The following is a 9,203-nucleotide window of genomic DNA, read 5'->3' as shown; positions in this document are numbered from 1 at the left end:
CCTGGCAATGCGGTAATCACTATAATTACGTATCGAGCCCTTATATTAATATCCCCCAGCAACATCTCTCTTCCTTGTCGATTTCGTTTATTCCCCAGGAGGCGCCTTTCTTCGGTGAAAGCTGACCATTCTCTGCCTTCCTACCATCGTCATCTTTCCAACCTTTCACGCTAACACCCATCAATCCAGATTTTATTTATTGCCACCACGAAAAGTGTATAACCGTGATGTGTTTGACACTTGGTAACCCCTACTATATTACTTTACATGTCAAATTATTTGGGTAAGTCAACAAAGTGCTTATAAGATTTTTTTTTTCATTCTTTCATTCAATTTTGCCTATTATCTCAATTTTTATGGATTAATACTTTCATTTTGTTTATGTTCTCATCATCTCTGCATGATTTTTATCAGTAGTAATAGCCCAAGAGCTTCAAAATTATCGGGTGTGTCCCGATAGCTTGGTTGCAGGCAAATGAAGGTGTCAAGTTTTGCAGGTTAAAAAATCCCAAGCGTTTGCACGAGGGATTTTTCTGCAAAAATGGACACGATCGTTTCGTTGCAGGGGAGCTTGAGGGAAAAACCTGATTAATCGTGAAGCTCGAGGGGTATTTGTCGGATTATTTTTCCCAATTGAATTTTGGCCAATCAGAGTGCAGTGGACAACATCAGGAGGTGAATTAGTGAAGATTTGAACGAATTATGTTGATAGAATAATTCGATTTCCGTAGGCAGTCAAATACCAGATTCGGCTTGAAATGAGCCGAAAAAATGAAGAGCTACTGCGAAATATTCAGTAGTAGTACCCCGAGAGCTTCAAAATGATCGGGTATTTCCCGATGGCTTCGTTGTAAACAAACGAGAGTGTCAAGTTTTGCAGGTTTAAAAATCCCGAGCGCGAAGCGCGAGAGATTTTCCTACAAAACTTGACATGATCGTTTGTTTGCAGGGAAGGTTGAGGGAAATACCCGATGCATTTTGAAGCTCGAGGGGTATTTGGAGGAGTATTTCCTCCATCGGAATTTCGGTCACTGGAGGGCAGCATTTGATGTCAATGTGGTATAACCTACACTTTCGCATTTCAATTATTTTGGTTATTCTCCCTTAGCAACGTGCCGTGGTTTTACCTAATTTTACCGATATAAAACCGTGTAGGATGTACCACGTGTCATCAAATGCGGCCCTCCTATTGGCCGAGATTCCGCTGGGGGAAACACTCAGTAGTGATACCATTAATTAGTAGTAATAACATTAATTGAACACTGAGTAACTCAAGGTATCAAATGACACGCTTTGAATATATTATATCTTATGCTATAGCAAGAGATATTATGAACATGAGTATAGATTGACTTTGGAAACATCAATCTATTAACAAGAATATTCTTATTTCCGGATGGTCATGATTTAATTGGATTATTCTAAGAACCCAAAAATCCTGAATTCCTAAACCAAGATTTCCATGGAATTAAAGAGAAAATTTGGCTCAATTTTCGTAGCATTATACGGGATTCAAGTAAAAATTCCCCAGAATTATAACTTTTTCTGCTGATTTTTGGGAACAAAATTCCTTAAAATAGATGATGCGCCCCATCTACTTCCATACTACTTCGATCAAATCGAAAGACTTTTTTCTCAAACTTAAAGAAAAATTAATTATGTTGTCGATTTATTCCATACCTGTCATGGATGGTTATTTAAAAAAAGAGTTTTTTTTTAAGTTATGCGTAATCAAGAATATTTTCAGAAATTTCCTCTTGTGCCATTGATGTTAAAAAAAAATTGAGTAAAAATTAAAAATTACTCAATTACTGAGATTTATTATCAAGAATTCAATATTAAAGCCTCCTATTTATTCCATTCTTCTATTTTATATTTCCTCCTCGCTTCAATTAACTCATTTCTCTATCCCATCATCACTTTATTGGGCCATATAACGAATTTATCTACCAAAAGATCGGATGCAGGATGTTCAGAAGAAATATTCGCAATTCCGTTCATGACGAAAACCAATTGGCAATTGGAACATCAGAATTGAATTTCACGATATGGCGTTTGAAAATTCTTCACGTGTCGCAACGAGGGTGGTTTTGGGATAGAGGAGATGCACGCGTATTGGCCGATTATTTGAGATACACGGGAGATGAACAATTAACGAATGGGTGTTGCCCGACCGCCCAGGACGCCGTCGCCCAAGGACTCATTCAGTCGATCGGTCGATTCTTGTCAAATATCGTTAGAGGGGCTGACGACTTTAAATTGCGGAAGGCGTCTGTCGACACTGGCTGTGTAAATTCTCCCCCACTTTCTGCTTCATTCAGCCACTCTGGGGATCGCGTGAGTTCACTTCAGGGGGTGTTTGAGGATTGCTTTTAGGGTCTCGTTCGGTGACAAATTTGTGCTTGAAATAAACTCTTTAGGATTTTCGAATGAAGTTTTGATTTAGATATTAAAATTGTTAGAGAATTCTCTTCATTTGAAGTTTGATCTCCGTTGTTTGCCAATTTGAACAAATAATTCAGAGTTGCATTAATACTGCACCCAAAAATGATTCTTTTGAATCAAATCAAAATCTTCATTTGAATTTTTTTACTCATTTAAGAAAGAGGATTTTATTATATTGAACAAACAATTCAGTAGCGAAGTGGTAAAACGGTTTAAGTCGACTTATCTCCCAGTTGAGTTTTTGAAAAATATTTCCGAATCTAAGGGAGATAGTGAAATTTTTATAATTACATTTGTTGTAGCACTTAATTGGCTCTACAAAAAAGGTTATTACAACAATTTTGCTATCTCCTTTAAATTCTGAGATATTCGTTGAAAACTGGTCAATAGTCAAAACTGACTTGTACCGTTTTACCACTTCGCTACTGAATTTATTTATTTCAAATAATTTTGTCATTAAGTTTGAAGAAATAATTTACTTAATTCACATAAATATATTTTTCAAATCGAATAAATAATTTATTTTATTCAAATGAATAGGTTTTTTTCATTTGAGAAAAATCAGCCTTCATTTATTTTGTGAAAGAATTTCGAAAGTGTATTCCAACAATATTCTTGGACTACGTAGAAAAAGATCGTATGAACCTAATGGAGGAAACGTGAAATCTGGACGATTTGAGTTCTCTAGGGTCATTCTGATCCAATTTCTCATTACACTTTTCACTCCAGTCGATACGACCTTCTTTTACCATAGTGTCCCTGATAGTGAAACCACGGAACAAAAATTTTTCCTCCCTACCTTCCCCTAAATGTCTTACCTGATGTATGTACAGCCCGTAATAATTATTTAATTTTTTTCGTTCAATCGTTTTCGAGTTTATTACCATGTCAAAGTGATAATAAGCTATTAGTATCAAATACAAATTTATTAATAGTAAAAAAAACACTATTTAATCAATATTTAATATAAACAAACCTTATTAATAAATAACATCCGTTTAAATCAATAAAATAAATTAAAATTAAAACCGAATAAAACTTTTTATTCAGTTTGCAAAAAACTTTATTTGAAACTATTTAAATAAACTTATTTATTTGATTCAAATAAATCATTTTTCTGGGTGTGTAGCAGCCCTCGATTATTCCAATGCAAATGATTTCTTAATTAAAAAAAAAAGAAGTCATAGTTTCAAAATCGTAATTTAGCAAAGTGGAAAATTGGATTTTAATCAAAGCTCTAGTGGACTTTTCATGAAGTATATATCTTACGGAACTGAATCTCCTGGGCTGGTTTAGGACCCAGGCCCTGCGGGCGTTGTAACGCTTTGATAAAATCATTTGCATGCCACGTAGCGCTCTCATCGTGCTGCTAATTGCCGGGTTGGAAAATGAAAAATACCGCACGCCATGCGAGTCAGTTTTAAATTTACTCATAATTGTGATAAGACATGGGCTCTAAGTAAATCTTGACGGTTTCATTTTTTCATAAAAGAGACCCTTGTGAGACGTCCGCATCTCTCATCTCCGCCAGAACAACAACAATTGATGCGCCCCTTCATATTTCAACAGAAGAAAACGAAGGAATCATTCAATCATTCAAAGAAATTAATCAATCGCTGATTAATATTTTCGTACAAGTTACCTCAAGGTACTCCGTATCAGTAGTATGATGACTCGCCTGCGGCATCATCGCCACATTCTGGGGATGAACAGTCTGCGGATACTGATAAGCACAATTCATGATTCCTCGATTTCCAAAGCCAAAATTTTTCCCAAAAAATCCAATCAATCCAGAATTTCCCTCTTCACATATCACAGTATCAACCCCTCCAAAAATCCCCAAAATCCCCCACAAAAAAAAACCACCGGCCGTCACCACCTCATCATCCAATCCAATTGTCACCTCAGAAATCCACAAATTATCCGTAAATACACAAAAATGATTAGCAACTTCTTAAGACGAACAATGGAGTAGATGCGCCACTCTGCGGGTAACAATTATAACTGAGGTTTTTCGAAGACCGGCGTCGGGTGGCCGAGGGGGGAGTGAGAGAGAGAGAGAGTGAGGGAGAGAGAGAGAGCGAGAATGGGGTAAAGGGGGGCTGACGGGTGGAGGAGAGTGAATATATCCACGCTGGCTGCGGCGCTCGCGCGGAGGCGGATCTTTCCCGCGGCTTCTCACGTATACACACCACTTCCAACATTCTGTCCTACACATTGCGTGTGCGCGTGTGGGGATCCCTTGTTGGCGCGTGTGTATCGCCATCCGCGTGTGAGTTGCGTGGGCCCCACATGCGTTTCTCCCCGTGTTTTTTCCCTCTTGTTTCGGACGTCGCGGCTTGCAAGGTGTTTCAGGGCTCTGGTGGGGTTATCCCCAAGACCGCCCTCTCTACTGGATGGTTCGTCTTGAGATAGCCCCCCTCCCCTCAACATCACCCCAACATCTCCAACCCTCCCCACCAGCAAACCACAATCTCCACCAATTAAAACACTCTGATGATCACGTGGTGCCGATTCGGGGTCACGCGAGAAACCTCTAGAGATGGAGTTATTGGACGGAACGGAAGTCGGTTCAACCACTGGGACACAAGTGATATGGATCACCCATGTTCGATCTGCTCTATGGAGTATTGGTATTTCGTCATGCCCTCCTTCGATATTACGGTACTGTAATGAAGCATGGAGCTATTGGTAAATGTCAAATGACACGCATGATTGTGTGTGGCATTTCGGGTTCAATAGAAATTTCGTTTCCAATAGGTCAGGTTTGGTTTTTTTCGCGCTGGAAAAATCGATTGTAAAATGTGGCTGGGTTGATGGAAAGTTCTTCCTGCCCCTTGGGAGACAGTGCATTGTTAGCGACAGGCGAGTAGAGGTATGGAAAGCTAAGCTGCGTTGAGTGGGGTTACTAAGTGGATGGGTGGCCGTATCAAAAAAAGGTGATCAAATGTCAGAAAATAACGTGGCACGGGGGTGTAAATAATACTGGTAATCAAAATTACTGTAACTGATAGGAAAGTATGAAGGCAAAATATTGGTGGGGAGTTGGGAATGAAATGTCGATCCGAAGAATAGTACTCTTTTCGGAGAATTGTAGTTTGCAAATCCACACAAGTAAAAAAAACCATCGCAGCAGGCTCGAACAAGGTTTTTCTGTAGTGATTTTCAAGTTTCCGAGTTTGGGAAGCATGCAACACTGATTCTCAGACGAGTAATTGTGAGAAGCAATCTCTCTATATTATAAAAATCCGAATCGAATTCTGGTGATAAAAATTTGGTACTCGAAATTAAGACTGTAAAATGAAGGGTCAGGAGGGTCAAAATAAGGGTCATGAGGATCTTAAAAGGGGTCACGAAGGTCAGATTAAAGGTCTAAATAAGGGTAAAAAGGTCGGATTAAGAGTCACAAGGGTCTATGTAATGCTTCAAATAACGGTTATGTGGGACAGAAACTAAGGGTCACAAGGGTCAGAATAAGGATTACTTTCTTACTCACTTCCTGATTGTATTAAATGATATTCTATCAATAGAAAATGGGGCAACGATTATTTGTTTTTATATTTTACTACTTTAGAAGTGCACTGTTATAGCGATTTTTGGCTGAAGTTTTCGATACACTTCTTAAAATTTTTTATGAAATGGCAATTCCCCTCATATTTCAAGGAATTCCGTAATTGGAAATTCATAATTTGATGGTAAAATCAATTACCATCGATTTCTTTAAATAACTCATGAAAATTATTAGAAATCAGGAAGATTCACGGGAAATTTTCAGTTAATTGAAAATTCTGCGTAATTGAAAGCTGAATATTGTTTCTTTGATTGGAAATTCAAATCAGGAAATTGTCGTCTTCCCGCTGCTCTAAAAATTTCGAATAAAAAATACAAAACAGTGGGACCTGTAACCATTTTTTAGCCTGTAATGAAAAATATGGAAATTAGTCTCCGAATGTTCAACTATTGATCACCAGTTCTCCCCCTTCTTGATGTTTATTTTTTATGAAAGGAAGGGTTCAATAAAGATACTCAAGAAAAGGGTGAGTAACAAAAGGCTTTCAGAACAAAACGTTAAGATCACCCAAATCTCATGTTATTTTTCTGATAAATAAATCAGACTACCCAACCCACCCGCCCCATTACATGTGAGCGAGCGCAGCGAGAGACTAACAACCCACTCCACTACTTCAAATATAATTTTCCCAAATCAAATGCAATGTCGCTCTCCTAAAAATCATATCATTAAACCGTCCATGATTTTCTTATTTCAGCAAGTCGAAAAATAATAACACAACAGTTCTCTCTCCTAATCTGTTTTTACCCTTAAAATCTCATCGAACCTCCACCTGAACAGATATCCCTTCACAGCAAAAACGAATATCTGATTTTCACACACCTTTTGCAGACATTTTTCAGATACTAAAAAACATCTGACTAAAATGAAAATGTGAATTTCACACATGAAGTAAGATATTTGGGCACACCTGTTCCTCTGAAATTCAGACACATTTTCCTTTTATTCGGACGTTTTTTAGTATTTGAAAAATGTCGACAAAAGGTGTGTGAAATTCAGACATTCGTTTTTGCTGTGTTCATGCATCACCCGGGGTCCCGCACATCAATAAATTATTATTGATTTTTTCAATAATAATTTTCCAGCTCTCCAGCATCAATTTAAATGAAAGATACGGAAATTATTTTTTAAATTTCCAACTAATATTGATCGCAAGTTTTCCCCCTTCACTGATGTTTATTTTCTACGAACTAATGAGCTCGATAAAGACATTCAAAACCAGGTGAATAACAAAGGCTGTCACCATAAACCACTGCGATGACCCAAATCTCACAAAATTTCATAAATATAATTTTCCGTCACAATAACCAGCAACATAACCTCCAGCTAGTGTATTTAATTCGTTCACCGTGAAAATGAGCGACCATTACAATGATTATTATCTGATTGGGGGTTTGCCCCAGTGTGACGAGCCAACGAGTACATATTGTTATATACACTTCAGGTACCGACGTGGAAAATCTAACGACCTACGGTGCCTCCGCGTACACGAGATAGGCGCGCACGCGTCGCTGTTACGCGCCAAGGCGCATAAATTGAGCCATTAAAATGCAGCATATTGGACAAAAACCCCCAACAACTATATTTCAACGATTATTCAACAAAAAAATTAAATACGCCATCTCGCTCTTTTTCAATTAATCACAATCAATGATCTCATCTGCGATTCATTTTTTTCTTTCTTCATTTTTTTTTTCAAAGCCAGGATGTGCGTGTCGCAATGTAGCATGGGGTGACGCCCACAATTTTTCGTTCTAATGGATCTTGTACCGTGGATTGAGAAACCCGACGATCTCGCCCACCTTTATGATTCGTCAGCGAACCGATGAATGAATCTCGTGGACCTCAACGGGGTGAATCGATGAATGGTATCCTGTACGCTCTTTGGAACACATAATACTGTGGAGAGTTTCTTTTCTTTCTAAATCACCGCGTAACTCGATGCAGTGGGAACGGGGTACATGTTTTTTCATTTCATTCAGCAGAGCAGGGATTTGTGATTTGTTGCGGGGCAAGTTAAAAGGAGATGTTTTTTTAAGGATCCCTCAAGAGATCTAGAAGCGTTCAAGGATGAGCAACTGTTTTTCGCTTCGTGCTGCAACGCTTTGTAGAGTTGAGCGCATAAATTGGGTGATTTAGTTTTGTGGGAGAGGATGTGGAATTATGTGCGTGAAATTGGGAAGGCAAACAACGATTTCAATTTTCATCTCGTATTTTTTGGGAGTCATTAATCAAGTCAGAGTTTGGATACTCATTGAGTGCATGATAAAATCACATTGGGACGCTTAGGGAGTCAATCATCCGGAAAAAATCCTTATTTTGAGATCTCGAAGATTTTAAATTGAGACTTTCGGAAGTCTGCACTCTCCAAACCCCGGAAATTTTTACCATGTTTAATTTCCACTGAATTTTCAGGAAATCTTGTCATTGAAAAATCAAATATTTCCTTGATTTTCGGTTCGAATGATCTGAAAATCAATAAAATTCTTGATTTTTCAGTTCAATTATGCCGTAAAAACTTGATAATCAGGAAGTTTCAGGGAAAATTTGGAAATTCATGTCATTGTGTTTCTAAATATTCATGTTCCATTGAAAATTCAGTCAAGTTGTGAAATTTGCGTCTCACTGTTAGTGAACTGAACGCAGACTGAACGCTGCTTAGCTTGGATGACCGCCGGAGCCACACACTCCCCGCATGACCACTACAGCCACTACAAAGTTTAAATAATAAAATCATTGTAAAATGTCCGGAAACTTAGGGTCGAATGTCGCGCAAATGAAAGCTCTGATGGCTCAATTTTCCGGAAAAAGACCTTCAATTCGATTTAAAAGAAAAAATTCAGTGGAATGTCCTGTTTCTCCGAAAATTTCAGCCAAGTTTAATTTTTTTTACGATAGAATGACGGAAATTCCACCATTTGCATGAATTTTTAAGTGAAAATGAATATTCACAGTCAAATTCCCTGGAATTTTGAGGGAATTTCTTTAAAATTCTGGTGATTCCCGAAATTTTTGAAGGAATTCCCTAAAAATTCAGATTTCTCTGAAAAAATAAAAGCTCGATAAAAGAAGACGACCATGCCATTGTATTGATTACAATGCTTTTGCATAAAATGTCTCTGAAGTTCATGAATACAAAATTTTCTACGTCAGTAATGGTCTCCATCGTAATCTCCATTACAAATTT

Source organism: Diachasma alloeum, unplaced genomic scaffold (assembly GCF_001412515.2).
Source record: "Diachasma alloeum isolate Michigan unplaced genomic scaffold, Dall2.0 Dall_scaffold_00179, whole genome shotgun sequence".
Taxonomy (NCBI): Eukaryota; Metazoa; Arthropoda; class Insecta; order Hymenoptera; family Braconidae; genus Diachasma; species Diachasma alloeum.
The sequence above is the reverse complement of the archived record's forward strand: the minus strand, read 5'-3'. Positions refer to the sequence as shown.